Genomic DNA, 9520 nt, shown 5'->3' on the forward strand with positions numbered 1-9520 from the left:
ATCATCTGTAAGGTAGGCTCTAAAAGTTCTTATAAGGCCTGCTGCCCCCTGTCTGTTAGCTTCCTAATTCCTGAATAGAGAAGTGTAAGTTGCCAGGTGAACTGGTCATGTTGTCCAACCTAAAAGTAGGGACTGTGCCCTAGTGCCATGACCAAAGCCATCAGCATGACAATTTTTAAAAATATCAACGGCTGTAATGACAGCGCTGTGGCTGGGGCCCAGTTCTTAACAACGTAGGGCGATGCTGATGTCCCATATTTGGGAATACCTGGACTTTGGGGAATTCACCTAAAAGTACCCCTCTCATGATGTAGAGGCTAATCTAAGATTCCAACCAGGCTGGATGATATATAATAGTTGCAATACATCTCCCATAAGTTTATGTATACTGGGTATTGTCTTAGGTGGATAGTCTGTGGCTGCTGAGATCATGTCCATTGCTCTGGTCATCAGTCCCAGATGTAATACTGGAGCTATCAGACTTAATATAAGAGATAGATATGTTCATGGCACGGGTGGTTCCCCCTCCCCGTGCTTAGTCGTTAGTTTTTTATGGTGATCCATGGCTCTAGTATCATTCCTGGTACCACAGAGAACCATGGTTGGGTAGGTCAGTCGGGTACTATTAAAAATACCAGATGCAGAGTCTTGTTGTATTTTCCTTAGTACCCCCCCTGATGAGGTTGCCAAATTGTGTTGGCCAGATAGTTGCATGATGTAGATTCCCTTACACCATGTGGTTGATATGTGCTACCACAATGGTGTTACCAATTTATAATCTAATATACTGTTTAATATAACCCAGAGCAACATGACTTAAGGCCATGAATAGCACCCAACATTCCCAGGTAGTTATGCCCAGTGTTAGTAATATGATGCCTCCTGTGCACTCCATCTTCCTCCACAGCTGGGGATGGAATAGGTAGCACACCATCCTTGTGCATAGCATCCATTTGGTGGACTATAGACTGGTTGCTGACAATGATTGGATAGGAACAATGCTCAATGTTATCTTCCCATCATATAGTTCCAATATAGCTTCTGTATGGCTTCATCATTCTATCGAAATGACCACCATAAATTTTAAGAGTTCGTATTATGGCCCTCTGTAAATTTATAATTTAAGGGTCTGAATTGTGTGGCTGGAAGCGCAGCCATAATGTTGCCAATATTCTATCTACCAGTCTGATGGATGGTTATCTCCATGTCAATGATTTTGCTGTATGCCTCTATTTAAGGCTGTAACTTCTTTTAGCAAATTCACTGACATGAGAACTGAGTTAATGGTGAACCCCAAATAATCCCTTTAGTTGAAGGCTTTAATTTTGATTTAATTGGATGGATAATGAATCCTAGTTTCCAAATAATTGTTTAGTGGCTGTTGCCGTTTGTTCAGCCAGTTCTAAAGTTTCCCCACAATTAGTATGCCATCCAAAGAAGCCATTACCATTGTGTGGCTGGTTTGATATTTTGTAAATAACCTAGGTGCTAATGTAAACACATTAGGTAGTGCTCTATACTGTTAGAACTGAGCCATCCAATTAAATCAAAATAACGTCCGTGGTCACCTGTTATGGGTACTGAATAGTAAGCATCCTTTGAGTCAATGCTTGCCGTAGTAATCTTAGAAAGCAATTACTTAACAATAACAAAGGTTCCCATTCTTAAAATGAGTATATCGTATTAATATATGGTCCCTAGATAAGGGACATATCAGATATTAAACTGATAAGAACAGATATACACTTGATCTTAGCCAAAAGGCCGAGACCTGATCTATGTTCCCCATGAAACATTTTTGGGTAATTGGTGACTAAGTCTGGATGCGAATAGATCGACATCTGGTGTATCACATCGTGTTGTAACATCAGCAAATACTATAGTGTAACATCCATATTGTGTATCCCTGGCTACTGTTTAAGATATGAGAGTCAAAAGTTACTTATTCGATGTCTTTCTCGCACCAACCTCCTTGCTTCCTTCAATTTAGTAAAGAACCAGGCCTCCTTAGTTACCAGTGGGTTTGCTATATCCTTCTGGATCCCCGAGGCCGTGTGTTGTGGGTGTACACATCTTTCAGCATAGGGCAATACCTTTGAGGATGATGTATGGACGTCTAGGTGAGCTCCAGTTTGGCTTCTGCACTGTGGCTGAGAGGAGGGCGCTGCAGAGAGTTATAAAAACTGCACAGAGCATCACAAACACTCAACTACCCTCCTTGGATGACATATACAGGGCCCGATGCTTGCGCCGGGCCACAAACATCAAGCAGGATACATCCCACCCTGCCAACCACCTTTTCACTCTGCTACCCTCTGGGAGGCAATTCAGGTGTCTGAAGGCTCGCACTGGTAGACTAAAAAATAGTTTCTACCCATGTGCGATAAAAGAACTTAACTCCAACAGAGAACACTGGGAAGCAAAATGAAATTCAAAGAAATGTAACATCTTTTAAAATTCTTTTTAATTACTATTGATTATTTTTACTAAGTGTACATATGTGTCAATGGTTGTCGTGTTTGTATTTTTTTAAATCGAAGGAGATGCAATGGAATTTCATTGCACAATATTGTGCAATGGCAATAAAAGTATTCTATTCTATTCTATTCATTGTCCAACTCCTTGACCTTCTAGATAGGTCACCTTCAAATAAAGGATTTAGCTTGGAGGTTTCGGGTTTACACAGGCCCGCGTCAATCCCGGTTGGATGTTACCAGAGGCATAAATAAATGGTTAGTACATTCAGGAATTTACAATCCCCGGTGGCAAGTGACAGCTATGGTGTCAGCTAATGTTTGCCCCACCAGTTGATAGAAACACATATAGTCTATGCTGGCTTCTACCCTGGTTTGTAGATCTTTCCCAGTTAGCTTTGACTTACCCCTGTACTGTTGATTTCCCCTGAAACATAAACAGTCATTCCCTAGTGACTTTCAGATGGGAATGGAATTTGCCAGTAAAGTTCCGGCTGCTAAATCCTTAATCCCAACATTAGTATTCCTGTATTTCTATCAGGAAAAGACCAATAATGCACTCTATTACTTAGTGACTAAGAAATGGCATCACCTCATTGTTACAGCAATTACATCTGTTTACCTGCCCAGGGTTTGTCCTAGACTAGACCCCAGCACTCTTCTGACAGAAGAGTATATTGGTGAGGGAGAAGGATGATATAGCCCTATAGAAGGTGCTGCTTCCATCTTCCTGAGTCTGTCCTTCCCTCAAGCACTTCCCTGTAATAATAGAAGTGAGCTACAACCCTGTATAAGGTGCTGCCATGGTACTTACCCACTAGAGGATTTCTTCTTGGACCTGCATCGTTTCAATGCGGTATGTTCTCCCAGGTGTAGGTCCTGCAGTGCCAACGCGGTGCAGTGTTCACGGCCACTGTGCCACCGGTACTACCGTTGGCCTGAGTGTCCCTCAGGGAGTTCCAACTTGTTTCCTTTCACCCCAGGCTTACTGGAGGTATGTAGTTCCCTGGCCCATTCAGGGTCTGCCCAGAACTGATCCTCTGTGTTCTCCTCTGATGAGGAAGAGACACTATGCAGCCCCCTGTGGGGCTTATTGGTTGCCCACTGTGGCAGCCTCCATCTCCCGGAGTCTGCCACGGAGGATCTCCTAGAGCAACCGCTGACCCCGGTGCTCACGGGCACTGGTCGCTTGCGGTTGTTCTGCAGCCGGTCAAACCGGCTCCAATGCCCGTTAAACTCCAACCACTTGAACCGACCCCGGTGCTCACGGCACTGGTCCCTCGCGGTTGTTCTGCAGCCGGTCAAACCGGCTTCAATGCTCTTGGGTAATGGCCGCTCCCGGCTGCTCCTTGTGTTTCAACCGCTCGGACCGACCCCGGTACTCACGGGCACTGGTCGTTCGCGGTTATTCTTCATCATGCAGCCGCTTCAATCGGCCCTGGTGTTCACAGCACTGGCCGCTAGCCACTGCTCAAAGTCGGACTCGTCTGAGTCTGACATTCGGGACGTCTTTTGCTTCGCTTCCCGCCCGGCCAAGGAGTGGATTTTGCCGGTGCGGAAGTGAAGTTGGGCACAGCTGTTTCCACTCCGGGAGATTCCCGCGCCGTCGGCTGCTGCTGTTGCTGCTGGCTGCCCGCAACTCTGCGGTTTGAAGTTTGATCTTTATTTTATGAGGAGTAACGTTGAGGGAATACGTGAAGAACCCCCCTAGGACGCATGTGTGTCATTCTTCAAAGCAGCGGTGTGGAATCACAGATAACTATAATGGCTAAACATAGTAAGATTAGAGAAGAGATACCAGTTGAGTATATGATCAAGGGTGGGAGCGGAGGGCACGTATTCCCTCAACGTTACTCCTCATAAAATAAACATCAAACTTCAAACTGGTAAGTTCTCGTTTAATCTTACTATTTTTACTTCGGAGTCACGTGAGTGAAGATTTTAAAGCTCTGTGATTTCATGCCGTGAAAAGAGTCCAAGCCTCACTTCTGCCTTGATTGTGGGGAGAATAGTGTTAACATCATTAGATATCAATACGATATTGAAAAAAAACAAACAATTTTTGTTATTAAATCCAAATCATAGCCCCTATTTATGGGTAAAATCATATTACAGAACTTAAAAGTGTTTCCGCAAATGTTCCAGGTTCTATGACCGGTTTATGATAAAATCGTTGGAACGTTCTTTCCGTTGACCATCCTGCAGTCTTGAGGATTTGGTCCATAGGAACATCCAACTGTTTTGCTGCTGATGTGGCTGCAGCCCTGGTGGAGTGAGATTTAAAAACGTTAGTATCTACTCCTGCCTTTATTATGACCTGTTTTAGCCATCGTGAGATGGTCTGGGCTGTCACTTTTTTATGTGGCTGTTTGTGGCTAATTAACAGTGCCATTTCTTTTCCTCTGATGATTCTTGTCTGTTCTATGTATAATAGTAAGTGAGTTACTATACAGAGGCGATCATCCGTCGGGTAGGCCCTGAATTCTATTTTTTGCCCTGCTGTTCCTGGCCTGTTCTGTTTAATTAAGTCATGGATATGAAAAGTCAAATTCCCAGATGAAATAGTCAAGTTGGCGAGCTTTACCTTTTGTAGCGACTGGACCCTTTGTGCCATGTTCAAAGCCATCAGCATGACCATTTTCATTGTTAGTTTCTGTAGGGACAGAGATGTTGGTGGAGACCAGTTTCTCAACATGGTCGATACAATGCTCACGTCCCAAATTTGGGTGTACCTGGTTCTTGGGGGATTCGTGTTGAAAATGCCCCTCATTAGTTTGGTTACCAGGGGGTGTGTCCCTACAGAATGCCACTCTGTTCCTTGCCACAGGTAGTTTGACAGAGCACTTCTGGCACAGTTGATGGCACTATAGCTGAGCCCCTCATCGTAGTGAAGGCTGGCCAGAAATTCCAGAACAGACGGAATGTTGTTGGATCTGTGGTTGAGGTTATTGTCGTGACAGTACTTCCCCCATTTCTTGATGTGCACCAAGTACTGTTTTTTGGTGGACTGTCTGTGGGCCGATGCAATCATGTCCATTGTTCGGTCCGTCAGTCTCATGTGTTGTAGAGGCGCTTTCAGACTCTACAAATTAATAAGTTGGTATGATTATGACGGGTGACTTTCCTGTGTTACTGGATGGACCAGTAAATTTGGTCTATGTTGAATGGTGATGTATGGTTCTAATGCCATGTCTAGTATCACCGGGAACCATGGTTGAGTAGGCCAATCGGGTACTATAAGAATCCCAGATGCAGAGTCTTGCTGTATTTTCATTAGTAACCAACTGATGAGGCAGAAAGGAGGGAATGCATAAATAAACAATTTCCCCCAATGCAGCGAAAATGCATCTGTAGCTGCTGCCCCAGGATCTGGTTCCCATGAAACATAACTTGGTAACTAGTGATTTAGCCTGGATGCGAAAAGATCAATATCTGGTGTTTAATACCGTGCTGTAATTTCAGCAAATACATTTTTATCCAACATCCATTCAGTGTTTTCATTGAATTTGCGTGACCTGGTGTCTGCCGCTAAATTTAGTTTACCTGGTAAGTAGGTAGCTGATATCCAAATATTCCTCTGGATACACCATTCCCAAATTGTGTTGGTCAGATTGCCACATTATGTCGATTTATTTCCACCCATATGGTTGATATATGCTACCACGGTGGTGTTGTCAATTTGTAGTCTAACATGCTGGTGATTTAACCCCGAACAATATGACTTAAGGCCATGGAATGCACTTAACATTTCCAGGTAGTTTATACCCCGTGCTTTTAATAATGATGCCTCCTGTGCATTCCATCTCCCTCCACAGCTCGAGATGGAATTGGTGGCTCCCCAACCAAGTGCACTGGCATCAGTTTGTAGTACCATAGACGGGTTGCTGATAATTAGTGGGTTGGAACAATACTTGATGTTGTGTTCCCACCATTTTAGTTCTATTATGGCCTCTGTAGGTAGCTTCATTGGCCTGTCAAAATGGCCACCATTCATTTTGAGTGCTCTTATTTTTGCTCTCTGTAAATTTCGATAGTGTAAAGGTCCGAATTGTGTGGCTGGAAATGCGGCCACTATTTTCCCAATTATTCTGGCTACCAGTCTAATGGAGGGTTTGGTGATGTCAATGATTTTGCTGCAAGCCTCTTTTAAGGCTGTAACCTTTTCTATCGGCAAAGTCACTGACATGAGAACCGAGTTAATGGTGAACCCTAGGTAATCCATTTTTGTTGAAGGCGTTAATTTAGATTTAACTGGATGGATGATGAATCCCAGTTCTTCAAACAATTGTTTCGTGGCTGTTACTGCTAGTTTAGCCAGTTCCAAAGTTTTGCCAACAATAAATATGTCATCCAGATATGCCATTACCATATGTTTTTGTTTTCGTAGTAACGCCAAGGCTGGTTTCAAAATTTTTGTGAATAACCTGGGGGCTGAAGTTAGCCCATTTGGTAGTGCCCTGTATTGCCAGGCTGTCCCATCCAGTTGAATTTCAAATAACATCTGTGGTCACCTCTTATGGGTACTGTATAGTAAGCATCTTTTAAATCGATGCTTGCCATATAGTAGCCTTCGGAAACTAATTGCTTAGCAGTAACAAAGGTTTCCATTTTGAAATGAATATATTGCACAAAGGTATTTAAAGTTGTCAAATCGATGATGATGCGGCAACCACCATCTTTCTTGTTTTTTATAAAGATATTGGACACGAATTCCTGTGATTCGTGTTGGGGGTGTTCAATTACTCCTTTTTTATATAGTCGTTGTAGTTCAGCATGTGCTTTAGATTTTTCTATGCCTGAGAGTACGAACATTCGGTTTGGTGCATGCTGTACTGGTGGGTTATGTTTTAGTATAAATTCTATGGTATAACCCTGGATACTGCTTAGAATGTATGTGTCTAGAGTTATCTTATTCCATGCATCCAAATAATATCGTAACCACCCACCAACTTTCGTGCTCCCTTTAATTTTTAAAGAACCAGACCCACCTACCTCCATGGTTATCAGTTGTAGGTGCGTTATTTCTTCGGCATCCTCCGTGGACGTTGAGGCGCCATTGTTTGGGTCTGTAGTTGGGTTGGTGTTGAAGGCTTGCGCATTTTCCAGGGCGGTCGGTCTGGGCCATGGCCTAAAAAAGGCCGCTGTTGGGTGCTCCTGGTTTTTGCGCTAGCTGCGATTTGTGTTGACCGTCTGGGGGGTCCCTAGGGCTGATATTTTTGGCCATAGTAGGTTTTGGTTGCTGCTTTTATGAGCCCCAGTGTTTTCGCCTCTTCATCAAGTTCCTTGACTTGTTTGGGTAAATCCCCTCCAAACAATAGAATTGGTGGTTTGGAGGTTCCTGGTTTACAGAGGCCGGCAAATTTGGGGTCCAATGCTGGTTGGATTGCACTTTTTCTAATGTTATTCAACTCATACTGTGAGTTGCACAGTAAAGCCAGTGCATCCTGGTGGTCTTGGGTCATGTTTTGCTCCTTCAAAGTTCGGGCAAAAGCTGTTATTCCTGCCGTTAATACTTTTAGGACCTTTTGAATTTTTAAATCACTGGTTCGAATTGCTGTCCCCACATGTTTCCAGATGCACTGGTTTACACTCGGAACATTTAATGACTTGCAGTTACCTGGAGGTAAATGCCGTGCCATGGTGTCTGATAGAGCCAGTGCCTGTAGTTGATTAAACAACATATAATCAATGCTAGCCGCTATCTTCGGCTCCAGGTCTTGCCCAGTTTGGTCTGGTTGGAAAAACTGGGTCACCATGTCCAGCATGTCTTCTTTCACCCCAGGCTTACTGGGGTATGTTGTTCCCTGCCCTGTTCAGGGTCAGCCCAGAACTGATCCTCCGTGTTCTCCTCTGATGAGGAAGAGACACTATGCAGCCCCACAAGGGGTACTGCTGTGGGGCTTATTGATTGCCCACTGTGGCTAGCCTCCATCTCCCCGAGCCTGCCACTTTGGAGGATTTCCTCCAGCAGCCGCTCCAACTGGCTCTTATGCTCTCGGGCATAGGCCACTCGCGGCTGCTCCAATTCCTGCAGCCGGTCCAACCGGCTCCAATGCTCTCGGGCACTGGCCGCTCGCGGCTGCTCGTCATCCTGCAACCGCTCCAACCGGCCCCGGTGCTCACGGGCATGGCTGCTCGCGGCTGCTGAAAGTCAGACTCGTCTGAGTCTGGCATTCGATCCGTCTTTTGCTTCGCTTTCCCGCCCGGCCGAGGAGTGGATTTGGCCGGTGCGGGAGCGAAGTCGGGCACAGCTGTTCCCATTTCGGGAGATTGGCGTGCCGTCGGCTGCTGCTGTTGCTGCTGGCTGCCCGCAACTCCACGGTTCTACCCCTCCAGCTTTTTTGCAGCCTTCCTTCTAGTCGCTCTGTCCATCTTTCCACCTGCAAGGTAAGTTGGAAAAAAACGCAGAGTCCCTTACCTGCTATTGTCGGCTTTTTGATTCTGCCGCTTAAGGGGAACGTCCTTCCCCCTGCTATGACTCGTTGCAATGTGTGTAGCGATATGATACGCATGCGTCCTAGCGGGGTTCTTCATGTAGTCACTCACGTGACTCCGAAGTAAAATGAGGATGTGTGAATTTATGTCATAAATACAGATGTAAAGAAGGAGAAAGCCACCTTGTAATCTGATTTTCTTCTGCAGTGGCATATAAAAGGTCTTTAAGTCTCTGCTTCCAAAGCTGAAGAGAACGAGGGTGGGTAAGGACATAACATTACATCCTTGAAACAAAGCATAGATTAGGTGACCACTTTGCTACACAATTTGCTTTGTCTGCCAAGGCCAGCTAGATCTCCCGGTTGCTAAATATTTTAACCCCTTCCTAGTCCCATATCGACCATTCTATCTTCGGCGCTCCTCCATTGCCGGGGTGAGGCCACAGGTAAACTGGAAGAACAGCACCTCATATTCCGCTTGGGTAGTTTACAACTCAACAGTGTGAACGTTGAATTCTTCAATTTCAAGTAGTACCGCCCTCCTACCCTCCTCTCTTTTCCAGCCCATCCCCATATTCCCCCACTCACACCAGTGCACACTCACTTCTCCTA

General features: G+C 44.9%; 1 pseudogene; it reads right to left on the reverse strand.

Annotated features, from left to right (window-relative positions):
• Positions 1–1604: 1604 nt before the first annotated feature.
• On the reverse strand, positions 1605–1776 carry LOC129695950 (U2 spliceosomal RNA; annotated as a pseudogene).
• Positions 1777–9520: the final 7744 nt, after the last annotated feature.

This window comes from Leucoraja erinacea, chromosome 3 (genome assembly GCF_028641065.1).
Source record: "Leucoraja erinacea ecotype New England chromosome 3, Leri_hhj_1, whole genome shotgun sequence".
NCBI lineage: Eukaryota > Metazoa > Chordata > Chondrichthyes > Rajiformes > Rajidae > Leucoraja > Leucoraja erinaceus.